The sequence below is a fragment of the Mesoplodon bidens genome, assembly GCF_964165515.1.
Source record: "Mesoplodon bidens genome assembly, chromosome: 10".
Classification (NCBI taxonomy): domain Eukaryota; kingdom Metazoa; phylum Chordata; class Mammalia; order Artiodactyla; family Ziphiidae; genus Mesoplodon; species Mesoplodon bidens.
In genome coordinates this window covers 50,665,781-50,692,991 of record NC_138172.1, presented here as the reverse complement: position 1 = coordinate 50,692,991, position 27,211 = coordinate 50,665,781, and the positions used below count along the sequence as shown (strand labels likewise).

Below are 27,211 nucleotides of genomic sequence, written 5' to 3'. Positions count from 1 at the left end.
GGGTTCTTGAGGAATTCCCCAGGGTTTACACTGAATCATAATCGTGCTAAGTACCTCAGCCATCACATTATGCACTGCTAGAGTAAACTCACTATTAAAATTTACTGTGGTTATAAATAAGAAATCGGGTTGTTTTTACTTCCATAAATTTAACTCTGCCTTCTGAAATAAATATAATTACATTTATTGGCACACTTAGAATGGGTAACCTGGTGAAAATTATGCCTAAGTGTTAAGAGAGACAGCAGGGGAAAGGAGCTGAGGGGAAGAACACACAGGATATTATCATAACAATTGGAAAATGATTTTTATATTTACTAGCAAAACATTATGAAACCATGCTCTAAAAATCTTTCTTCACAGCATTTTGATCAAATTACCTGCGTAGCTGAACCCCTCCTAAGTGTTATTTTCCTATCAATTTAAATCAGAGAAATATTATAAAAATGAAAACACATTCAATACAAAACAAGGAAAATTTTTATGCTATTTTATAAATGTTTTTTCTATTTTATAAAATTTTATAAAGTATTCTATAAAATTTCTTATTTCTACTATATATCAATTAGTCTTCCTTGGCCTTTCTCTTTTGGAGTATATATATATATATGTATTTAATAATATATTTATTACTTCTATGACATTTGAATTAATGCTTATAGCCATTTGAATTTTATTGTGAATTAGGAGTAAAAAATATTATATCCTTGATGAGTACTCTTTTAAAGAAGATGAGAATGTATTTTTTTGTCACATTTTCTTTTCCATGTATAAGAAATTGCCTATGGAAAAGAAAGTACAGGCACACTGACTTTCAACTATATATAAGGATATGTTCTACAATTAATTGAAATAAAACTGTAGTTTATTTTCTTGCTAACTGGTATAAGTAGATGGAATGTGGGCATTTCCTAGGGCTGCCATTGCAAAGTACCACAAACTATGTGCCTTGAAACGCCAGAAATGGATTGTCTCAAAATTCTGGAAGCTAGAACTTCTAAATTATACTTTAATGGCAGTTAATATCTGAAGTTCTCTAATCACTTATGTATCCTCTAAGGATGGGGTACTAAAAATGCTTCACCTATAGCTGTAGCATCCTCAATAGAATATTTTCTAGTTACTATAAATAATTAGAAATATATTTTCATTGGGGAAATATATGGCAGCCTATATATGTGGATTAGTTAGGAAGAATCTACAGGCATCTCTGCCCTTATAAGAATCGCATGAGGTGATTTTAGCAGCTTGTGATCTCAGACTGTATGTCTTGGTTTAAGGCTCAGATGTGGCCCTGTGTCTCTGTAACTAGGAGAGGATTTTGTTATTTAATCAGACCATTAAATTAGCCTAGCTAACCATGAAATATTGCGTCTTCCTCAAGAGAATCGTCTCTGCAAGATACTTTTCAGAGCACTTAGTTTCACAACTGAAACTATCAAGGTTACAATAAATATTTTATAACAACAACAACAAAAATCAAAGTGTCGGGCTTCCCTGGTGGCGCAGTGGTTGAGAGTCCGCCTGCCGATGCAGGGGATGCGGGTTCGTGCCCCGGTCCGGGAGGATCCCACATGCCGCGAGCGGCTGGGCCCGTGAGCCATGGCCGCTGAGCCTGCGCGTCTGGAGCCTGTGCTCCGCAACGGGAGAGGCCACAACAGTGAGAAGCCCACGTACCCCCCCCCCAAAAAAAAAATCAAAATGTCAGTAGGGTTGCTTTTTTTTCTGAGAGATCTCAGGAAGATACTACTCCATGCCTTCCTCCTGTCTTTTGTTGATGTCTCCCAATCCTTGGTCTTCTTTCTCTTATAGGTGTGTCATTCCAATCTCTGCCTCCTTCAAATGGCATTCAGCAAACAAGATGTCTGCTTCCAAGACACAATGGTGGACTTGCGTAGGATAGACAATCCCATTCCAAAAGGGAGAAATTCGAAGGAAAAAAGACATCACAGGTCTCAAGCAAGTTTGCAGCTCAGCAGGGCAAATTCCATTAGTTTCCAAGACCTGAGAATACTTCTCTGTGACTTGATGCTCTGTCCTCTGGCTTTGCTGGAGTGGCCCTACCCACGTTGGCTCTGGGTTGCCCTGCCTTCTGGAGACTAGGAGGTCCCCTTGGTCCAGGTCTCTGCGTCTGTGGCTCTGTCCTAAAAGTCATTCTTCCTTCATTTCATCTCATCTTAATCCTTCTCAGTCTAGGCATGCAGTATTTCTGCTAGTATAAAATTCTCAAAACCTTCTTGGTCTTCTTTGGATATTGAGGGGATTACAAAATAAGACAAGGGGTCCCTACAGATCCTTCTTGGAGAACCACATCTTTATTCCTAGTTACTGCTGAGATGGTTGATTGGAGATTGATTGGATCAATGAGTCACATACCTAATATCTCTAGCAAATGGTTGTCCAGCCACAATTTTGACCCTGTTCCCAGAGCATGCTGTCTGGGTATTCCAAATCATTAAGCATTTGTTCCTTTCTGCTTAGCAGTTCTTCTTTGATTTATCTCTTTTCTTTCACTTATTATAAGCAGCAAGGAGAAACCAGCCCACTTCTAATACTCTTTGCTTGGAAATCTCTTCAGCTAAGTTTCTAGGTTCATCACTTGTTTTTCATAAAACAGCAGAGCAAAATTTAGTCACGTTCTCTGTCACCAGAAAGACAAGAAGGATTCTCTCTCCTCCAGCATCCAATAACATTTTCCTCATTTCCATCTGAGACCTCACCAAGTCCATATTTAATGCCCATATATCTATCAACAATCTCTTCGAGGCACTGTAGGCTTTTCCTATCATGCCCCTCAAAATTCCTCCAGCTTCTACCTATTACTGTATTTCAAAGCCACTTCCACATTTTTAGGTATTTGTTACAGCACCACCCTACTTCTTGGCACCAAAATCTGTATTCGTTTCTTAATTAAGCCTGTCATAACAAGTTACTACAAATTGGATGGCTTATAATAACAGAAATATATCACCTCACGGTTCTGGATGCTAGAAGTGTGAAATTAAGCTATTGGGCAAGGTTGGTTCCTTCTGAGAGCTCTGAGGTGAAATTGCATCCATGCTTCTTTCCTTGCTTCTGATGATGCCTGGCAATCCTTGGTATCCCTTGACTTGTAGCTGTACCATTCCAACCTCTGACTGCATCCTCACATCATTCTTCTATATCTCTGTCTTCACATGGCCATCTTCTTATAAAGTCACAGTCCTATTACATTAGGGACTTACCTTACTCCAACACAACCTCATTTCATCTAGTTACATATGTAACAACCCTATTTCCAAATAAGGTCACATCCTGAATTACTAGGGGTTTGGACTTCAACATACCTTTTGGGGGTACAAAATCAACAGTTTTAGAGAAGAGAATAGATTTTTCATCACCGCCTTTTCTTTTTTCACTAATAAAAACTCTCTATGGAGAAGAAGGTACAGGCAAAGCAACCTTGTACTATATCAAGAATGTGTTGTAAAATCTGTTAATAAAACAGAACAAAGCAACAACTGTAATTCTTTTTCTTGCTAAATGGTAGAAGTGGATTGAAATTAGTATTTATTTTGATACCTTTCTGAAATCTTACAGAATGATAGGAAAGGGATAAAATAATATAGAAATAATTTATGATAAAGAATAAGAGAGAGGAAATGAGAGCCATAGAATTCAGGAAGCTGGAGAGGAGATAGAGGAGCAATCATGGACTTAACAGACCTGGGGATGCTGAACCCTAACTTGACAGTGTAGAAGCCTAGAGGCCAGTCTATCCATAGTACAGAGCCTCCCCTACTGCATACAGACACAGACCCTTGTGAATGGAGTTTTCAAGAACACCCAAAAGTTGGGGAGCAGGTGGACTAACAGCAGGAGGACTGAATGAAAGTCTTTATAAAACCAGTTAGGCACCCAGATCCCTTCCCTGACTGTACTCACCTGCGCATCCACTTCCCTATCTCAGTAGAGGGCTGGAGGCTTATTGGCTGAAAAGTTGGAGGCAGAGGGACTTTGGTCTTGGGGAATCCAACACTCACTTGAGTGTAAAAGCATAGAATGAAATCATGGAGTTGAAGTGATAGTCAAAAAATGCTGGAAACCAACTTATACTCCCTGTCAAGAGAGGATTTCCCTCTGGAGAAACTAAGTCCAAGAAAACAGAGTTATAGAAAGTTGTGGAGTCCCCCCAAATCGGGGGAGCCAAACTACCACCGAGTAAATCTACACGTGGAAAGCCATATCCTCACACAAGGGTGGCCAAGCAAGTCCTTGCAATGTAAACGCTAAAGCAAGGACCACCACACAGTTGAGGAAAGCCCAGAATCACAGTCAGAGGCCAAAACAAACAATGAAAATAAGAAAGAAGAATTAGAGATAATGCAGAAGGCAGAAGGAAACTTTAAAAATACTTTTGTATACTGTTGGTGGGAATGTAAATTGGTATAGTCATTATTCAAAACAGTATGAAGGATCCTCAAAAAATTAAAACTAGAACTAACCATATGATCCAGCAATTTCACTTCTGGGCATATATCCAAAAGGAAATGAAAACGCTAACTCAGAAAGATATCTCTGCCCCCTCATGTTCGTAGCAGCATTATTTATGAGGGCCAAGACATGGAAACAACCTAAATGTTCATCGGTGGATAAGAAGTTGTAATATATACATATGCAAAATGGAGTATTATTCAGCCATGAAAAGTAAGACAATCATGATATTTGAGACAACCTGGATGGACGTTTAAGGCATTATGGTAATTGAAATAAGTCAGACATAGAAAAACAAATATTGTATGATTTCATATGTGGAATGTAAAACAAAAACAAAACAAACTCATAGAAAAAGAAATCAGACTTTTGGTTACCAGAGATTGAGGGTAGGGGGACGAAGAATTGGAGGAAGGTTGTCCAAAGGTACGAGCTTCTAGTTATAAGATAAATAAGTACGAGGAATGTACAGACATACCTTGGAGATATTGTGGGTTCAGTTCTAGACCACGACAACAAAGCAAATACCTCAGTAAATCGAGTCATACAATTTTTTTGATTTCCCAGTACATATAAAAATTATGTTTACACTATGCTATAGTCTAAGTGTGCCATAGCATTATGTCTAAAAAAATGTGCAGACCTTAATTAAAAATACTTTATTGCTAAAAAACGCTAACCATCACCTGAGCCTTCAGCACATGACAGTAGTAAAAATAAAGATCACTGATCACAGATCACCATAACAAATATAATAGGAATATTGGAAAATTTGAAATACTGTAAGAATTACCAAAATGTGACACAGAGACGCAAAGTGAGCAAGTGCTATTGGAAAAATAGCATTGATAGACTTGCTCAATGCAGGGTTGCCTCAAACATTCAGTTTGTAAAAAACACAATTATCTGCAAAGTGCAATAAAGTGAAGCACAATAAACAAAGTATGTCTGTAACGTACAACATGATGACTATAGTTAATACTGATGTATGATATTTAGGAAAGTTGTTGAGAGTAAATCCTAAGAGTTTTCATCACAAGGAGAACACTTTTTTTCTTTTTTCTTTTTGTTGTATCTGTATGAGATGATGGATATTAGCCGAACTTATTGTGGTAATATTTTCACAATATTTGTAAATCAAAGCATCATGCTATACACCTTAAACTTATACAGTGATATATGTCAATTATTTTGCAATAAAATTGGAAATAAATAAAAATAGTAAGTATCCTCAGAAAATGCAGAGGTCATTATATCCTGAAACAAAAATAAAATCCAAAGAAAAATGAACATTTAAAGAAAACAAATTGCCTAACAAATGGAAGTCACATATTTTAAGTAACATCATCCTGATAGATATTTGTTCTCCAGAACACCAGAGACAAATAAAAAATCTTGAAATCCCAAAGAATGAATGAAATAGTAATACATGTAGAAGTGGGACTCTAATGACCTGAAACTGCTCACCAGCAGCACTGGAAGCAATGGCCTTCAAAGTTTTAGTGATAAATAAAGTGTTCAACAGACTTGTAAAACCATCCAAACTATGAATGAAGTAAAAAAAAAAAAAGGATATTTTCACACAAGCAAGTTCTCAAAACGTGTATCTCCCCTGTACCTTTTTCAGGATGTTACTGGACTCTGTGTTCCATCAAGGGAATAAATTAAGTTAAAGGAAGATATGGGGTATGAGAAAAAGGGACACAACGTAGGACAAAAGAGAAAGATATTGTTGGGATGCTGGAAAAACGAGGTCCAAGGTCAATAGTTATAGAGGAGGTTGAGAGAGATCAAGAAATGTGGAGCTCTGCTGGAGGGAGTGGGGCTGTTCCATGGTCATTCTGGGGAACAATCCACCGGTACTTACCCATATCCATGGAAGCATAAATGTACAACCTGATCCAGCTCTTTTTGCTCCTATGAAAATGGACCTAGGTGTCCATTTCTGTGATGTTGGTTAAAGAAAATGGGAGGAATCCACAGCAGTTAGAGTAAGATATTAGATGCATACACAGCAACGTAGTTTGATTTTAAAAGAGGATGCTGAGAGAACAAAACAAAAAAGATGAGAAATATTTATAGGCTAATGCCATTGATTGAACTAAGAACATACACAAAAATATATTACCCAAAGCAATCTACAGATTCAATGTAATCCCTATCAAATTACCAATGGCATTTTTCACAGAACTAGAACAAGAAATTTTACACACAAAAGACCCCGAATAGCCAAAGCAATCTTGAGAAAGAAAAACGGAGCTGGAAGAATCAGGCTCCCTGACTTCAGACTATACTACAAAGCTACAGTAATCAAGACAGTATGGTACTGGCACAAAAACAGAAATATAGATCAATGGAACAGGATAGAAAGCCCAGAGATAAACCCACGCACATATGGTCACCTTATTTTTGATAAAGGAGGCAAGAATATACAATGGAGAAAAGACAGCCTCTTCAATAAGTAGGGCTGGGAAAACTGGACAGCTACATGTAAAAGAATGAAATTAGAACACTCCCTAACACCATACAAAAAAAAAAAAACTGAAAATGGATTAAAGACCTAAATGTAAGGCCAAACACTATAAAGCTCTTAGAGGAAACGTAGGCAGAACACCCTATGACATACATCACAGCAAGATCCTTTTTTTTTTTTTTTGCGGTATGCGGGCCTCTCCCGTTGCAGAGCACAGGCTCCAGACGCACAGGCTCAGCGGCCATGGGTCATGGGCCCAGCCGCTCCGCGGCATGTGGGATCTTCCCGGACCGGGGCACGAACCCGTGTCCCCTGCATTGGCAGGCAGACTCTCAACCACTGCGCCACCAGGGAAGCCCTCAGCAAGATCCTTTTTGACCCACCTCCTAGAGTAATGGAAATAAAAACAAAAATAAACAAACGGGACCTAATGAAACTTAAAAGCTTTTGCACAGCAAAGGAAACCATAAACAAGACAAAAAGACAACCCTCAGAATGGGAGAAAATATTTGCAAATGAAGCAACTGACAAAAGATTAATCTCCAAAATATACAAGCAGCTCATACATCTCAATACCAAAAAAAACCAATCTATTCAAAAAATGGGCAGAAGACCTAAACAGACATTTCTCCAAAGAAGACATACAGATGGCCAAGAGGCACATGAAAAGATGCTCAACATCACTAATCATTAGAGAAATGCAAATCAAAACCTCACACCAGTTAGAATGGCCATCATCAAAAAATCTACAAACAATAAGTGCTGGAGAGGGTGTGGAGAAAAGGGAACCCTCCTGCACTGTTGGTGGGAATGTAAACTGATACAGCCACTATGGAGAACAGTATGGAGGTGCCTAAAAAACTACAAATAGAACTACCATATGACCCAGCAATCCCACTACTGGGCATATACCCTGAGCAAACCATAATTCAAAAAAGAGTCATGTACATTCAGCACTATTTACAATAGCCAGGACATGGAAGCAACCTAAATGTCCATCAACAGGTGAATGGATAAAGAAGATGTGGCACATATATACAACGGACTACTACTCAGCCGTAAGAAGGAACGAAATTGAGTTATTTGTAGTGAGGTGGATGGATCTAGAGTCTGTCATACAGAATGAAGTAAGTCAGAAAGAGAAAAACAAATACCATATGCTAATGTATATATATGGAATCTAAAAATTGGTACTGATGAACCTAGTGGCAGGGCAGGAATAAAGACGCAGACCTGGAGAACGGACTTGAGGACACCAGGGGGATGGGGAAGCTGGGATGAAGTGAGAGAGTAGCATTGACATATATACAGTACCAAACGTAAAATGGATGGCTAGTGGGAAACTGCTGCATAGCACAGGGAGATCAGATCGATGCTTTGTGATGACCTAGAGGGATGCGATAGGGAGGGCGGGAGGGAGGCTCAAGAGGGAGGGGATATGGGGATATATGTATATGTATAGCTGATTCACTTTGTTGTACAGCAGAAACTAACACAACATTGTAAAACAATTATACTCCAATAAAGATGAAGAAAAACATACACAAATAAAAGGATACATGTTGAACACATTAGAACACACCAGGGTTGGGTGGAGAAAAGAAGAATTGTGGCAATAAAGGGAATATATAAATGAGTAAATAAAACCAGAGGAGGGCCTTCCCAGGACCAATGCACCTGGTCTAACCGCCACCTCCTAAACTCCACGTAAAACCTCTGTAGCATCTGCCCAATGTCTGGGCTTGAACTTCCTCCTGGGTCTTCCATCATCTCTGAAAAGGGAAGAGAACAGAAACGGCTTCTTCCCATTCTCTAGACTCTCCACGACGCTATTTCACAGACAGCTAATGGAATTTCAATGAACTTAATCACTAGCAGAATTGAGTACAGTTTTCATCTTTGTAATACAATTACATAATCCAAGAGCTTAAAAAATGTAAATGGTGTCATTTGACACCTCTAGGCACATATGTAAAAATTTTTGTTTCCTAACATATGAAAGGACAATAATAATTTCTGCTTTTAGGGTTATTTGAAATTCAAATAACATTATATATGTAAAATGCTTACCATAATACCTGGTGCAGGGTAAAGCACTCAATATGTAGTAGCTACATTAAGTGAAATTGAGGTAGAGAAATTGTTTTGAAGATGGTTAGTTGGAATTGTAAACATATTTTTGCCTAAGAAACAATATTAAAATTGGAGATGGCTGTAAATCCAGTTATATCCAAAAGACAATTTAGAATGTTAACTGATTTGAAATATTACAGTCCTAACTAAACTACTGCCAATCAAATAACATTAAGAGCCTGCTATGTACTATATAGTAGGTGACTAATTTCCAATACGAGACAAAGTGTTTGGACCTCCAGAGGTTTCCCTGACTATCCCATGTGTAAGTTACTCTCAAAGTGTGGTCTGAGGACAGGGGCCTCTGCAATCCATTTGTTAGTGGTCTGTGATTAGAAAAGAACAGTCATTGAGAATAGACATTCAGAAAATTTTATGGCAATTTGATGGAGTAATTTTATGTCTATTGAACCTAATAATTGCAAAAGTTGGATTTAATTTTTGGTAAGTTATTTATATTGTATTTTACAAAAGTTTTGGCCCATAATGGGTTAGGCAGTGGGTGTAAGAATAACATATCCTCAACACAGACAGACCACAGACAGTTGGAGAAGCACAGATGCAAAGTACCTCCCTACTCCAGTCACTCCATCAGATCACCCTCATTTATTTTCTTTGTAGAAATTACCAGTATCTGAAATTAACATGTTTTTTGAATTTGTTTGTTTGTTTGTTGAATTTTTTATCTTGTCTCCTTCCTTCTACTAGAGGGTAATTTTGGGGAGGGGCAGTCTTCTCTGTCTTAGTACTAACAATCAGAACACTGTCCAATGTACACTGGACACTAAACAAATTTTAGTTGACCCAACAAGTGGGTTCAATTTTAACTGCTGCTGTTAATACAATAACAAGAGTTGTCATTCAAGAGGCAGAGACCCTCAAAGCCCCATCCAGGTGTGGCTTCCAGCTGTCCTGAGGCTGTGAGAGGGGCCAGCAGCTCCCTCCTCCAAAACACAGAATTCAAATTTGTGACTCCCGAAAACCTTCAGAATTTAATGAGTAATTAACTGCTTTGAATGACAAAGCTCTGCTCTCTGACCAATTTGCCTGCTAATTATAAACCTTTTTTAAGCTGAAGATATAGATTAGACTGTAGTGTTAAGGTATTTGAGCTAAACACCCTATGTGCCTGTGGTAATTAACTCTATTTTTTAAGAGTTTCCATGTATTTGCAGACCATTTTCTAATCCAGACCGACCTCCCTTGTCCTATTAGTGTGAATTACAGATTCTTCACTGTCATGGTTAAAGAGAGTAAGTTAATTTAGACCCCTGGATGACTAAAGCTGGGAGGATATTCTTAGTGGTTCTAATGACTGAATCTTGTGGTTTGCTGCGAGGACAGCATTAGGAGCTTCTATCAAAGTTAGAAAGGGGTGATGAAGAGATGTGTGTTCCAAGGGTTTAAGGGGACATGGGGGGAGAGACAGGAAATAGGAAAAAAAGAAAAACTGTTTTCCAATTATGTAACAGCAAATGCCGTGGCTATCCTTATAAAAGGTCAGAAACACAGCAACTGAAGCTGTCACATAGTAGACAATTTGATGATAGTAACTAAGAAAACACAAAAGGCAGCTAACCTCCCCCCTACTGCTAAAGCCGGCTGAGGTAGATCAATTTAGTCATGGTTGTTGTGAAGAAATTGCACTTGTTTGATGTTTCACCAGCTGATCATGTAGTTTCCTAGGAAACATCCTTTTTCACTTAAATCTAATTCTCCCACGTTGTGGGATCTGATGAGTCACTCAGCCTGGCTTTCGTCTCACTTCCCTCTACCCATTAAAGGGTACCAACTGGCTGGAAATCTACCAAATGAAATGAATTTATTAGTTCTTTTCACCTTTGTTCTTCACTTAACTCTTTTGCTTCTTCCTCATAAGTCTAACTGCTTCCCTGGTGTGAAGGGCCAGGGATAATGAAGAAGCCAGCGGGGCGCGTGATGTGAGCCAGTGCTGGGCAGCGAATTCCATCAATTTCTCAGTTATTAAACTGTATCTCAGCTTCTTCCTTTAAATGGAAAGCATTAGGTGCATAGAGACATTTTTGCCTTGTAACCTGCCCTGGAATTTGATGTCAGCTTAATTTTAGATTCCCAGTCACACTTTAATGCATGGTTATGAGAGAGAGAGAGAGACAGAAAGGGAGGGAACATATAAGTAAGAGAGCTTATGCAGATGTTTTTATTCTTATTTGAAACAATTCATAGATTCATTGCCACAAAAAATCTAGAACTTCAAGATAATCAAAATATAATTTTAACTTGTGAAGTGCAGATATATGATATATAACATTTAATATAAATATCATTTAATATAAATATAAAAAATTAAATATAAATATAATATATAAACATACATTTAATATATTATCTATAGCTAATAAAGATAAATATATAATTATATATAATATATAAATATATTTAATTTATATATGTGTAAATTAAAGTAGCATGCTCACCCCTCCTAAATACACTGAGCCACAGTTAATTGAGCTCACACATTCTAAGCAGAGTTGTCCCTTTGGTAACTGGGGAAGTGGCATAGACATGAGTGACAGAGAGAGGTCTGTGGAGATTCAGCATGAATAAAGAATTCTCAGAGTAAAACCTCACTGACTCTTTGCTCTAATGGCAGCTCATGGAAGAGCATAGGCTGCAGACTGTGGGTACACCCTTACTGGCCTATGCTGAGTTAGCTGTATTGTCTTCTTCCCTTTTTGCTACACTCACTGGGCCTTTACTCTGTGCTCATTACTTTCCTTATGTTATCTCATGTGAGATAAGGTATGGTATTTTTACCTCCATTTTACTGATGAGAATAATCAGGTCTAGAATTGGTAAATGCTTTGCCCAAAGTCACACAGCTTGGGGCAGTTTTAGGGCTCATTCTCAGCTCTGATGTCCATGATCTTTATAATTCTATTGAATACATTCTTTCTCTCATGGGCAAATGTATTGGTTTTCTTTAAGATGAGAGATTGTAGAAGCTATGAAAATGCCTTCATCCGAGCCATCAAGCTACTAAATTCACAAAAGCAATTGTAAATATATCCCAAGCCTAGATGGGTCTCACCAATATGGCTCAAAAAAAGCAGGATCAGTATGGTTGGAAATTGAACTTCTGCAGTAAAGTTACCTGGGGCAGAGTGCCTATCAGAAACTTGCTAACCTAGCATCAGGTAATCCTGAGAATGAGCTTTCACTCCTAGCATATGAGCAAAAAATGATACATTCTCAGTCACCTCCTGTGCTGAGGGTTCCTCATGCTGTTCGTTGTATCCACATGGATGGAAGGAACTAGGTTAGAGCACATTTCATGGGTGGCTAGGAATAAAGCCACCTTTGGTTAAAATCATAACAATCTGCTCACTTATATCTGCTTCCCACTTCAGGCTTCTTTTTTAAAAAAAAAAATATATATATTTATTTGGCTGCACTGGGTCTTAGTTGTGGCATGCAGGATCTTCATTGCCATGTGTGGGATCTTTGTTGTGGCACACGGGGATCTTTAGTTGCAGCATGAGGGATCTAGTTCCCTGACCAGGGATCGAACTTGGGCCCCCTGCATTGGGAGTGCAGGGTCTTAGCCACTGGACAACCAGCGAAGTCCCACACTTTAGGCTTCTTAGTAAACACTGATCTGATTAATGGGCTTCATTGATAAACTCTTGAAAACCAGTAGTCTAACTCCAAAACAATGCATAAGTTAGCTCTTTGTCCATTATGAACCGCCATAAACTTCAGTGACATGCAACGATAAATCTGACTGTGGAGTAAAACTGCTCTAGGCTTGTATGATCTTGGATAGACTCACATGTCTGCAGCTGTCTAGACATCTAGGCTGGACTTGGTTAGGGAGCCTCTGTCTGCTCACATGTCTCTCATCCTTCTTCTGGGTCCAGTGGGCAGCCCAGGCCTGTTCTTTTCTTCATGGTGACAGAGGCTTCAGAACACAAGTATAAAGACATAAGGCCTGGTTGAGGTCAGAGTCAGAACTGACAGATCATCACTTTAAGAGTTCTGTTGGCCACACCGAGCTGTATAGTAGAACCCAAAAGACGCGTGCCCTGCTCTCCACAGAGCACTGCAGCGCTCAGTGGCAAAAGATGTGGCTACAGAGAGGATGCAGAATTGAGGTTGATCATGTAATCTACCAGAGACAATGGACCACATTTTAAATTCTACATCTAACACTAATGGTGTGAAATTGGGCAATTTATTTATAATCTGAGTCTGAATTTCTTTTTTTTCTTGTTAACCTGCATTATTCCTAGCACATGCAGTCCTGGTGAGAATGGAATGAGGAAAAGCACATGAAATTCCCCAACATGAAAATGTAACAGTAGCTGCACTAGGGCTCCACAAAGCGCCATCCTCCTTCTTACTCTGACCAATGTGCTCACTCACTCACTCATTTCCTTGCAATGTTCCCATTTCAAAAATGTTCCCATATGATATTCAAGGAGAGTCCCTCCTGAGGTCAGGAGACTGCATTCCAAGAGTCTATATTCTCTGCTTTGTCTCACTTTAGGCCCTTATATGCTACCATATGACAACGAAGACTATACAAGCAATTATTTTCCAGGAGGCACAGATGTTGTTTGTTTCTTTTGAGAAGCCAAGTCCTTATTGGTCCTACTTTCAAGGTCCATTTCCCAGGAAACATTTTATCCACAGAACAATAAAGAGCAGCAAAGGACATTATTAGTATCTAAAGACTCATTAAATTCTACTCAGTATTAAAATGTCCCAGACTCTCTAGAGAGTTCTGAATATAGATGTTCATTTAACCTTCCTTTAAATTGCAGTATTTGAATGGGAGACGGAATCAGATTTTGGTCAGCAAATGTTACATAACAGCTGCTTTCAGAGGGCTCTTGTCTGTTCCCATTTCTTTTGGATGTTTGCATTTGCAACTGTAAGAAGAAATCTTTTATTGGATGTAAGTTTGCCTTTACCTTCAGGCTCAAACAGCTTCTCTCACTGCTTTTTGGGGACAGTCATTGGATAGACCTCTGTATCTTAAATTCCAGTAAAAATATCACAAACTCGTCTGGAATCCATCAGTGACAGCTTCTGTCATGGCAGATGTAAAAAAAGATTAAATCAGAAAGAATAAGAAGCTTTGTGTATCTTTTGGGAGACCAGTCAGGACACCTTGTGACCTGGTTGAATCTGGAGGAGTTGTTTTTCTAAAGTTTATGTGTGTGAGTAGGCACAGATGTACTTTGCAGTGTGAGGATGACTCTGGATGTTTTGGAAGGAGGCCAGTAGCAGACAGCTAAGCAACCAGCCAGGACCCTAGGGAAGTGGCAGTAGGAGGTATCCTTGGCCTCAAATATTGGGTGGATTGAGCATTGTAATGGGAAATAGCAGCAGGGTATCTGCAGGTTCACAGAGGTATGCAGAGAAAGGGTGGACTTATCCTGTGGAGCAAGATTGGGACCCAGCTCAAAAACCAGGTCAAAAAAATTTACTAGACCTGGATGCAAGGTTAAAACTAGATTCACCACGTCATTACACTGATGCTCTCTGTTTTGATGCTGAATTGAACTGCTCTGACCCCCACCCAACCCTATTACACACTCAGGGTAGAAACACCTCTGCATACATGTGACTTCTCTTCCATCCATCTCCACCTCTGGTAGAGAATATTTGTCCCCATTCACTCTGAGCATTGAGAACAAACAAAAGTGGGCTGTGGACCGCTTTACAACCTGAGCACTTCAAAAATCCCACAGGGTCTTAGAATAAAACAGAAAGTTGGAATTTCAAAGAGAACATAATTAAGTGACTACAGAGATGAGATTGGGTTGTACAAGTGATGCTGAAGCTCCCAGGGATTAGTGAAAGTAGAAAGCCATTTACCACTCAGAGGCCTGAAAGGGCAAGGAGAGGAAACAGAGGCCAGTGAGAGCTGAAGCTGAAAACTTGAGACCACCTGACGTAAGGCCATTCTAGAGGTACTGGGTTCCTAATACAACTGAGATACTGAGGTGAGGAGACAGCTAGGGGATAAGTACCTTGACCTCTCTCTGTCCCAGACTCCTGCTAGGACAGCCCATTGGGGAACCCAATCAGAACCCAGAGGGTAAGGGAACCTTGGTGATGTCAGGGGTCAGACCTCGGGGGACCAGGGCCTGGCAGAGAAGGTAGGGTTTGGATATGAGGAAGGACAAGTGGAAAGTGATGTAAAATGTATAACATGGTTAAGGCCTTTGAAAATCATTTAGTCTATCAGTCTGACTTCTCTTTTTCAAATAAATTACCCTCACTGCCTTTAACCATCTTCTACTTATCAATGCTGAGGCCTTGGAGATGAAATATTTCATAAATACATTCATATCATTTTAATAATTTCTTAGTGTAAGATCTCAGAGATTTGTTTGCATTGCTAAAAAAAAAAAAGCAAAACCAAAAAGCAAATCTGTGGTGCTGACATGTAATATGTTCTTCATTTCACTGAGAAGGAAGCTCGAAGACCCTGCAGGAGCTGAGACCTGTACATATCCTTAGAGTGACATCACAGTGAGGTCTGATGCTAAGGTTACAGAACTCCCCAACTGCCAGAACGCTTCCGTGCTGCCATGAAACTCTGTGAATGCCATAGGACCAATGCAATGGTACCAATTCCATTCCTCATTTACTGACCACTTAATATGTCCCAGGCACTGTGCTAGGTGCATAGGAGGGATAGAGTGGCAGTAAGACATCATAGAAGCAGAAACTTTAATCCTTTTAAAGACCCACTTAAGAGTGTCTGCCATCTGCATACTGCTGGTGTGCCAGTGATATTTTGCCTATTTTTACAATAGTGGAAAAGCTAGCATTTACTCATTTGCTTCAATAATCTTCTCCCTTCTCTATTTTAGGTCCTTCTGTGATATCATTTTAACTCCTTCTCTTTCTCCATCTCTTCCTTCCTACCCACACCCCCAGCCCCATCTGCCTTCCCACAGTACTGAAAGCCAGTAGTTCCCAGGGGAAGCACTGCACCAGGATGAGGTTGCCTCTTGACACAAGGGATTCGAGATATCCTTTTTGCTCTGAGACATTGGTCCTCTGGTTATAACACTACATAGCTAATTACCAAGCATCTCCAGGTACCTGGCACGGAAACAGGCAAATTACACACATGATCTCCTTTAATTTGTTCCTATGAGTAAAATTTATTTGCACACATCAGTTCTTTGCTTACAGTGCTGCTGCTACCAAAATGATTAGTGTCATGAAACTGACAAGAAGCAAATCATCCTCATTTCTAACTTTGATGGCACTAAGTCTCAGTCTTCTCAGTTCTACGTGGTTCTCATTTGTTTTAACGCACACAAGTCTGAATATAAAATCAAGTAAAAATGGCTAAGTGGGGAGGAAAGGCTTGAAAAGGGAAAATGAGACATAACATGGCATATGCTAGACTAACCTTGAACGAGTTTAATGAACACACATAACAGTGATAGAAAGGCAGCATGTAATCTAAGCCTGAATACTTGGTAAGTCCCCCACTCTGTTATTCTGAAGTAGATCTCTGATGGGATTATATTCCTTTCCTTCTGTCTTGAGCCTTCTTTCCCTCTGTCTTGAGCCCTCTTTCCCTGAAACACCTCTTTATTTTCCCTGCCACTTTTTTTCTGCACTTTTTAAAAACCAATCTTGGCTTTGGGAGGGTTTCCCCAGCAACTCTGGGAAAAGTTGCATTCAGTTACAGAACTGTGGAAGTTTTAGAGTCAGGAAGCAGTTTGGAAATCATCTAGTCGATCTTCCTCACCTCACCTATTGAGAACCCATAGTGTAGCAATGCAGAAATAGAAATTTCCATGATGATGGAAAATTTCCATATATGCACTGTCTGAAATGGTAGCCACTAGCCACATGTAGCTATTGTACACCTGAAATATGGTTAGTGGGACTGAATTCTAAATTTAATTTGCCTTTAATTTAAATTTAAATTCAGAGAGCCACATAGGGATAGAGGCTACCATATGGCATACTGGAGGACTAGAAAGTTCTTGGATTGTACCCAGTGTCACATAGCTTTAAAGTAGAAGAATTCATCTGATTGTACAGGCCTATGACTCAGTGCAGGGGTCTTTAATGGTTTTCAAATACTGGAGTAAATCAACCAACTAAGCCCAGCGTGCATAATTAAGGTACAGGGGAAAAGTGTCAGCTGCCTTGTCAACGACAAAGTAACATGGGAGCTGTCAGAATCTGGTAGGGCAAGAGGAAGAGGGGTCCACCAATAGCATCATCTTATAATATGTTGTACCAGATATGATGCTCACACTGATGAAAAGAAAAATAAGTTTGGATGTATTTTAAAATTTTTATAAAGACAGCTGAAATGGAAGCTAAAATATTTATAGAACCATAAAAATTAGGAGATGGGGGAACAAGAAAGACAAGATTGAATGGTTATAAGAATGTTGAATTTACTATTGAGCAGGAAGTTAATATACAGTGTCCTAAAATGGACAAATTAAAGAATAAATAAGGGCTTCCCTGGTGGCGTAGTGGTTGAGAGTCCGCCTGCCGATGCAGGGGACACGGGTTTGTGCCCCAGTCCAGGAAAATCCCACATGCTGCGGAGCGGCTGGGCCTGTGAGCCATGGCCGCTGAGCCTGCGCGTCCGGAGCCTGTGCTCCGCAACGGGAGAGGCCAAAAGAGTGAGAGGCCCGCGTACCACCAAAAAAAAAAAAAAAAAAAAAAAAGAATAAATAAGCATGAACGCTCACAACATCTCTGAGCAGAAGGGGTGAAAGCTGTCTCTGCGATGGGGCAATGAGTAGGGAGGGATGCAGAGACACACAGTGAGTTAATACTTCTCTGCATTTTATTATTTTGGGCTATGTTCATGCTTTTTATTTCTTAAATAAATAAAAGCTATTTCTATGAGCTTCATGGGTTTGAAATAAGGGCAGAAAATATATTTATCAGAATTTTTTTTTTTAATGGAGGGATGCTCAGAAACAACCCTGCACTCAGTGCAGGGGTCTTTAATGCATAACACTGCACTGAAGGCACAATTAAGTAGGTCACTGCTTTTCCTCATGCATTTAGCCAGACGTACAAAAATATTTACCCACAGAATCATTTGTATTTGTCTAGTGTATAAAGCCAGTGATTTTTGTCTGGCAGTCTCAGTCTCAGGCTGCAGTAAGTTAGATCTTCTAAACAATTATTCAGTGCAGTCAGAATAAGATGTATCAGGCTGAATATCACACAAATTCAAACACAGCTCTTAACACACTCCAGTCAAAGAACAGCAAACATAAAGGCAGATGTGATATTACCTATTAGAATATCCCAGGAAAAAGTGCTCCCAGCCTGTCTATTTGACACACACGCTGATACTGAATGGGGGTAGAACAAGAAGGCACTCACTTATGAGAGTTACGGGAAAGGAGGCACAGATGCTGAAGTTGTGGCAATTAGAGCCCTTTTTTTTTTTTTTTTTTTGGCAGCGTGGTGGGAGGGGTTTGGGGCTATCAGGCAGCAGGTTTTTCTGGGTGAGAACTCAGCTCAGGAGCTGGGTGTTGCAGAGCCTGCTGGGTCCTGGGCTGCCGAAGCGGCGACTGCGGCAGCTCGTGCCGATGTTTCTCCTCCTTGAGGCGCTTGCGATGCTACTTCTCCCAGTCCCGCGGCAGCTTCCGGAGGCGGGCATTGCTCGGGTTCACGTGGTACCCCAGGCGCTCCTGGGCCTCAGCCTGGAGCTCCTCCTTCCGCTCCTGCTGCCGCCGCTGCCGCCACTGCCGATTCTCACCGCTCTGGGGCATCTTGGCCTTGCGCTCTTCCATGAGCTGCTCCCCGGTTGACGCTTCTGCTTCTCGCCCAGCTGCTGCACCCGCAGTGACTCCCGCTTGGCCCCCAGGCTCGGGTACCATTCGCGCCCTTCAGCCTGCGGCTTCTGCGGCTGTTCCCGCGGTGTCTGTAAAGAAGCCACCCTGGAGGCGGCGCCAGGAGCCGTGTAGCGCGGCCCCAGCTGCCAGCGAAGGGTCAACGGGTCATCCAGGTCTGGCCACCAGGCTCCTGGAGTCCAGGCCCAGGGTGGTCACCAGGCCGAGCAGGCTGTGCGCCTCCACACGGGCACCGCCATCTTGCTCGTTAAAATCCACTTTTCAGCTGGGTGCTGAGAATTGTGGACACCTGGCTGTAGATTAAGAGCTGAGGATGAGCAGCTGACCTTCTGCAGAGCTGTTGTACACAGACTGAGGGGCCAGAGTGTGGCGAGTCCACAGATCCTAACAAGGCATGGACATCTGGGCAAATGATACAGTTCATGGGCTGGGAAGCGGACTGGTAAGAACAAGTGGAAGACTAGACCCCCGCCAGCCAGCGGGCGTGGAGAAACGCCTTGCCCAGCACCGTCAGACTCGTCAATCCATCCCTCCTCTGCAGGAGCTCACTCTCCAAGTTTACACCTGAGAAGAGGTAAGTGGGGTACAAATGGGGTGTACCACAGTGTGACCCCCTGGGCAATAATCCCTGACCTTCTGACCATGGTCTGATAAGACTCTTAAGTGTCATGATGAATTTATTCTTATATGATCCTAATACTTCACTTTAGCATTTCTATTTTCAAGGCTCATTTCCTAAAATTTCATTTTGAGTCATTTCACATTCTTGAATATGATCCATACAGTAAACCTCCTGAAAAGTCATTGTACCTCTGTGGTCTAAGATGGTGCAGGATTCTCTCCACCTAGGCCTTATCAGGGCAAAGGAAACAAAATAAAAGCAATGTTAGTTGCTCTCATTCCGTAGTATAAATGAATTCTGGACACAGACTAGTCCATGATTTTTCTAGGCCTGACAGGCCTAGAAAGAGAAACATTCATCTCAAGAATTTCATCCTCCTTCCTACATTGACTGCACACTGCCCGTCTCACTAACCCAATGGACATACTTCTTAGGCTCCAACATCAGATTTTTGCCAAAAATTCCCAAGGAAACTAAGCTAGCCCTATAAAGGATCTAGACCTCCTTGACCTCATCCAGTTTCTTTTTTCTTTTTCTTTTACATCTTTATTGGAGTATAATTGCTTTAAAATGATGTGTTAGTTTCTGCTTTATAACAAAGTGATACATATACATATATCCCCATATCTCATCCCTCTTACGTCTCCCTCACACCCTCCCTATCCCACCCCTCTAGGTGGTCACAAAGCAATGAGCTAATCTCCCTGTGCTATGTGGCTGCTTCCCTCTAGCTATCTCTTTCACATTTCGTAGTGTATATATGTCCATGCCACTCTCTAACTTCGTTCCAGCTTACCCTTTCCCCTCTCTGTGTCCTCAAGTCCATTTTCTATGTCTGTGTCTTTATTCCTGTCCTGCCCCTAGGTTCTTCAAAAACTTTTTTTTTTTTTTTAGATTCCATATATATGTGTTAGCATACGGTATTTATTTTTCTTTTTCTGACTTATTTCACTATGACAGATTCTAGGTCCATCCACCTCAATACAAATAACTCAATTTCATTTCTTTTTATGGCTGAGTAATATTCCATTGTATATATGTGGCACATCTTCTTTATCCATTCATCTGTCGATGGACACAGGTTGCTTCCATGTCCTGGCTATTGTAAATAGTGCTGCAGTGAACATTGTAGTACATGTCTCTTTTTGAATTACGGTTTTCTCAGGGTATATGCCGAGTAGTGGGATTGCTGGGTCGTATGGTAGGTCTATTTGTAGTTTTTTAAGGAACCTCCATACTGTTCTCCATAGTGCCTGTATCAATTTACATTACCACCGACAGTGCAAGAGGATTCCCTTTTCTCCACACCCTCTCCAGCATTTATTGTTTGTATATTTTTTGATGATGGCCATTCTGACCAGTGTGAGGTGATACCTCATTGAAGTTTTGATTTGCATTTCTCTAATGATTAGTGATGTTGAGCATTCTTTCATGCGTTTGTTGGCAATCTGTATATCTTCTTTGGAGAAATGTCTGTTTAGGTCTAATGCCCATTTTTGGATTGGCTTGTTTGTTTTTTTGATATGGAACTGCATGAGCTGCTTGTAAATTTTGGAGATTAATCCTTGGTCAGTTGCTTCATTTGCAAATATCTTCTCCCATTCTGAGGGTTGTCTTTTAGTCTTGTTTAAGTTTTCCTTTGCTGTGCAAAAGCTTTTAAGTTCCATTAGGTCCCATTTGTTTATTTTTGTTTTTATTTCCATTTCTCTAGGAGGTGGGTCAAAAAGGATCTTGCTGTGATATATGTTATACAATGTTCTGCCTATGTTTTCCTCTAAGAGTTTTATATTGTCTGGCCTTATGTTTAGGTCTTTAATCCATTTGGAGTTTATTTTTGTGTATGGTGTTAGGGAGCGTTCTAATTTTGTTCTTTTGCATGTAGCTGTCCAGTTTTCAAAGCACCACTTATTGAAGATGCTGTCTTTTCTCCATTGTATATTCTTGCTTCCTTTATCAAAAATAAGGTGACCTTATGTGTGTGGGCTTATCTCTGGGCTTTTTATCCTGTGCTATTGATCTATATTTCTGTTTTTGTGCCAGTACCATACTGTAGCTATGTAGTATAGTCTGAAGTCCGGGAGCCTGATTCCTCCAGCTCTGTTTTTCTTTCTCAAGATTGCTTTGGCTATTCGGGGTCTTTTGTGTTTCCATACCAATTGTGAAATTTTTTGTTCTAGTTCTGTGAAAAATGCCACAGAATAGTAGTTTGACAGGGATTGCGTTGAATCTGTAGATTGCTTTGAGTAGTATAGTCATTTTCACAATGTTGATTCTTCCAATCCAAGAACATGGTATGTCTCTCCATCTCTTTTTATCATCTTTAATTTCTTTCATCAGTATCTTGTACTTTTCTGCATACAGGTTTTTGTCTCCTTAGGTAGGTTTATTCCTAGGTATTTTATTCTTTTTGTTGCAATGGTGAATGCGAGTGTTTCCTTAATTTCTCTTTCAGATTTTTCACCATTAGTGTATAGGAATGCAAGAGATTTCTGTGCATTAATTTTGTATCCTGCTACTTTACCAAATTCATTGATTAGCCCTAGTAGTTTTCTGATAGCATCTTTAGGATTCTCTATGTATAATATCATGTCATCTGCAAACAGTGACAGCTTTACTTCTTCTTTTCTGATTTGGATTCCTTTTATTTCTTTTTCTTCTCTGACTGCTGTGGCTAAAACTTCCAAAACTATATTGAATAATAGTGGTGAACGTGGACAGCCATGTCTTGTTCCTGATTTTAGAGGAAATGGTTTCAGGTTTTCACCATTGAGAATGATGTTGGCTGTGGGTTTTTCATATATGGCCTTTATTATGTTGAGGTAAGTTCCCTCTCTGCCTACATTCTGGAGGGTTTTTATCATAAATGGGTGTTGAATTTTGTAGAAAGATTTTCTGCATCTACTGAGATGATCATATGGTTTTTCTCCTTTAATTTGTTAATATGGTGTATCACATTGTTTGATTTGCGTATATTGAAGAAGCCTTGCATTCCTGGAATAAACCCCACTTGATCATGGTGTATGATCCTTTTAATGTGCTGTTGGATTCTGTTTGCTAGTATTTTGTTGAGGAGTTTTGCATCTGTGTTCATCAGTGATATTAGTCTGTAGTTTTCCTTTTTTGTGACATCTTTGTTTGGTTTTGGTATCAGGGTGATGGTGGCCTCGTAGAATGAGTTTGGAAGTGTTCTTCCCTCTGCTATATTTTGGAAGAGTTTGAGAAGGAGAGCTGTTAGCTCTTCTCTAAATGTTTGATAGAATTCGCCTGTGAAGCCATCTGGTCCTGGGCTTTTGTTTGTTGGAAGATTTTTAATCACAGTCTCAATTTCAGTGCTTGTGATTGGTCTGTTTCTATTTTCTGTTTCCTCCTGGCTCAGTCTCAGAAGGTTGTGCTTTTCTAAGAATCTGTCCATTTTTTCCAGGTTGTCCATTTTATTAGCATATAGTTGCTTATAGTAATTTCTCATGATCCTTTGTATTTCTGCAGTGTATTTCTACAGACAAACTTTTGCTTGTCTGTAAAGGTTTTAATTTCTCCATCGAATCTGAATGAGATACTTGCTTGATAGAGTACTGTTGGTTGTAGGTTTTTCCCTTTCATCACTTTAAATATGTCCTGCTACTCCCTTCTGGCTTGCAGAATTTCTGCTGAAAGATCAGCTGTTAACCTTATGGGGATTCCCTTGTATGTTATTTGTTGTTTTTCCCTTGCTGCTTTTAATATTTTTTCTTTGCATTTAATTTTTGATAGTTTGAGTAATATGTTTCTTGGCATGTTTCTCCTTGGATTTATCCTGTATGGGACGCTTTGCACTTCCTGGAGTTGATTGACTATTTCCTTTCCCATATTAGGGAAGTTTTCAGCTATAATCTCTTCAAATGTTTTCTCATTCCCTTTCTTTTTCTCTTCTTCTTCTGAAACCCCTATAATTCGAATGTTGGTGCATTTAATGTTGTCCCAGGGGTCTCTGAGACTGTCCTCAGTTCTTTTCATTATTTTTTCTTTATTCTGCTCTGCACTAGTTATTTCCACTATTTTATCTTACAGGTCACTATCTGTTCTTCTGCCTCAGTTATTCTGCTATTGATTCCTTGTAGAGAATTTTTAATATTTATCATGTTGTTCATCATGTTTGTTTGCTCTTTAGTTCTTCTAGGTTCTTGTTAAACATTTCTTGTATTTTCTCCATTCTATTTCCAAGATTTTGGATCACCTCTGAATTCTTTTTCAGGTAGACTGCCTATTTCCTCTTCATTTTTTTCGTCTGGTGGGTTTTTACCTTGCTCTTTCATCTGCTGTGTGTTTCTCTGTCTTCTCATTTTGCTTAGTTTACTGTGTTTGGGGTTTCCTTTTCACAGGCTGCGGGTTTGTAGTTCCCGTTGTTTTTGGCGTCTGCCCCCAGTGGCTAAGGTTCGTTTAGTGGGTTGTGTAGACATCCTGGAGGAGGGAACTAGTGCCTGTGTTCTAGTGGATGAGGTTGGATCTTGTCTTTCTAGTGGGCAGGACCATGTCCGGTGGTTTATTTTGGGGTGTCTGTGACCTTATTATGATTTTAGGCAGCCTCTCTGCTTTAGAGAGGGGTTGTGTTCCTGTCTTGCTAGTTGTTTGGCATAGGATGTCCAGCACTGTAGCTTGCTGGTCTTTGCGTGGAGCTTGGTCTTAGCGTTGAGATGGAGATCTCTGGGAGAGCTTTTGCTGTTTGATATTACATGTTGCCGGGAGGTCCCTGGTGGACCAGTGTCCTGAACTTGGCTCCCCCACCTCAGAGGCACAGGCCTGAAACCTGGCTGGAGCACCAAGACCCTGCCAACCACACAGCTCTGAAGAAAAGGGAGAAAGAAGGAAAGAAAGAAAGAGAGAGAGAGAGAGAAAGAAAGGGAGAAAGAAAGAGGAAAAATAAATAGTTATTAAAAAATTATTAAAAATAAAAAAATTATAAAGTAATTAAAAAAAAGAAGGAATGAAAGGAGAGAACAATCAAACCAAAAAACAAATCCACCAATGATAACAAGCACTAAAAACTATACTTAAAAAAAAAAGAGCAGACAGAACCCTAGGACAAATGGTCAAAGCAAAGCTATACAGACAAAATCACACAAACTCCACTGCCTCAATTTTGGGATGATTCATTGTCTATTCAGGTATTCCAGAGGTGCAGAGTACATCAAGTTGATTGTGGATGTATAATCCGCTCTTCTTTGTTCGCACAGCTCCTGGAGTTCAACTTTGGATTTGGCCCCGTCTCTGTGTATAGGTCACCTGATGGCATCTGTTCTTCGCTCAGACAGGATGGGGTTAACGTAGCAGCTGATTAGGGGGCTCTGGCTCACTTAGGCCAGGGGGACGGAGGGGTGCGGAATGCGGGCGAGCCTGCAGCGGCAGAGGCCAGTGTGACATTGTACCAGCCTGAGGCGTGCCGTGTGTTCTCCCAGGGAAGTTGTCCCTGGATCACGGGACCCTGGCAGTGGCAGGCTGCACAGGCTCCCGGGAGGGGAGGTGTGGACAGCGACCTGTGCTTGCACACAGGCTTCTTGGTGGCTGCAACAGCAGCAGTAGCGTTTCATGCCTGTCTCTGGGGTCCGCGCTGATAGCCGAGGCTCGCACCTGTCTCTGGAGCTCATTTAGGTGGTGCTCTGAATCCCCTCTCCTCATGCACCCCGAAAACTATCTCTTGCCTCTTAGGCAGTTCCAGACTTTTTCCCGGACTCTCTCCCAGCTAGCTGTGGCGCACTAGCCCCGTGCAGGCTGTGTTCATGCAGCTAACCCCGGTCCTCTCCCTGGTGTCTGACCTCTGAAAGCCAGAGCCTCAGCTCCCAGCCCCCACCTGCCCCAGCAGGTGAGCAGACAAGCTTCTCGGGCTGGTGAGTGCTGGTCGGCACCGTTCCTCTGTGCAGGAATCTCTCCGCTTTGCCCTCCACACCCCTGTTGCTGTGCTCTCCTCCGCGGCTCCGAAGCTTCCCCCTCCGCCACCTGCAGTCTCCGCCCGCGAAGGGGCTTCCTAGTGTGTGGAAACCTTTCCTCCTTCACAGCTCCCTCCCACTGGTACAGGTCCCGTCCCTATTCTTTTGTCTCTGTTTTTCTTTTTTCTTTTGCCCTACCCAGGTACGTGGGGAGTTTCTTGCCTTTTGGGAAGTCTGAGGTCTTCTCCCAGCGTTCAGTAGGTGTTCTATAGGCGTTATTCCTCATGTAGGTGTATTTCTGATGTATTTGTGGTGAGGAAGGTGATCTCCATGTCTTACTCCTCTGCCATCTTGAAGGTCTCCCCTCCCTCATCCAGTTTCTATAGATCCTTTCTATCAAGTGTGGATCTTCCTTCCAGAAACCCCCTTGCTTCCATTTTGGCCTCATTGCTCTTGCAGGATGCCAGGAATTATTATGGGTGTCCTACCTACTTCAAAGCTGAGTTCACAAAATGTCATGCCTACTGTCTTAGTCTTCTCAGGCTGTCATGACAAAAAAACAGACTGGGTGCCTTAGACAACAGATTTTAATTCTTTTACAGTTCTGGAGGCTGGCAAGTCCAACATCAAGATATCAACTAATGGATTTCTGGTTTAGCTCTCTTCCTGGCTTGCATATGGTTGCCTTCTCGCTATGCCCTCACATGGCCTTTCCTCTGTGCAGGCACATGGAGGGAGAGAGAAATAGCTCTCTCTCTCTCTTCCCCTTCTTCTAAGGTCACTAATGACATCATAAGGGTCCCACCCTCATAACTAATCAAACCCTAATTTCCACCCAAAGGCTGCATATCCAAATACCATCACACTGGGGATTAGGCTTCAATATATGAATCTGTGGGGGAAAACAAACATTCAGTCCAAAACATTCCACCCCTAGCCCCCTTCTCCAAATTTATGTCTTTCTCTCATGCAAAATACATTAATTCCATCTCAACAGTCCCCAAAGTTTTCACTCTTTCCAGCATCAACTCTAAAGTCTGAATTCCAAAATCTCATCTAAATATAATCTAAATTAGACATAAGTGAGACTGAAGGTATAATTCTTCCTGAGGCAAAATTCCCCTCCAGCTCTGAATCTGTCAAACAAGACAAGTTATGCGCTTCCAAAATACAATAATGGCACAGGAATAGGTTAGACTTTGCCATCGCACGGGAGAAATAGGAAAGAAGTAAAGAGTGACAGGTCCCAAAAAGATCCAAAACCTAGCAAGGCAGATTCCACCTCATCTTAAGGCTTGAGAATAATCCTCATTGGTTCAATGCTCTGACCCACCGGGGTGGCAGTTCCATCTTCTAGACCCATGGTCCCATCTTCAGATCCCCTGGAGTTGATAGTCCATTCCTCAAGGCTCTGCCAGGTGGCAGTAAGCTCCCAAGGATGGAGCAGCCCTGTTCCCAAGGCTCTGGACAGCACACGGTACAGTGGAGGCAGTCCTGGTAATCTCTGAATCCCCTTCAAGATCATTCTTTTCTTTTCTTAAAGCATGGCACACATTCACAGCTGAGTAGCTGTATGGTTTGGTCTTGTAGGATCAAAGAATTTTGACAATTTCTTGTTTTTTTCTGTCCCCTTTATTACCAGATGCTAGTGTATAATCCCATCTCTATTCCTGGCTTCTGCTGAGATGGCAGCTTCAGTTCATGAATGGTACCCATGATCTCTTTTTCAAACGGTTGTTCAGTCATCCTCTTAGTG

The 27,211-nt window shown here is 40.9% G+C and overlaps 1 pseudogene across 1 annotated transcript; it reads right to left on the bottom strand.

Annotated features, from left to right (window-relative positions):
• Nucleotides 1–18,413: 18,413 nt before the first annotated feature.
• Nucleotides 18,414–26,980, bottom strand: LOC308624272 (large ribosomal subunit protein mL64-like; annotated as a pseudogene). The gene is made up of 3 exons: nucleotides 26,789–26,980; nucleotides 19,260–19,317; nucleotides 18,414–19,105 (listed from the first exon to the last, which is right to left on the bottom strand). The product of its transcript is annotated as a large ribosomal subunit protein mL64-like (transcript).
• Between the last annotated feature and the right edge of the window lie 231 nt (nucleotides 26,981–27,211).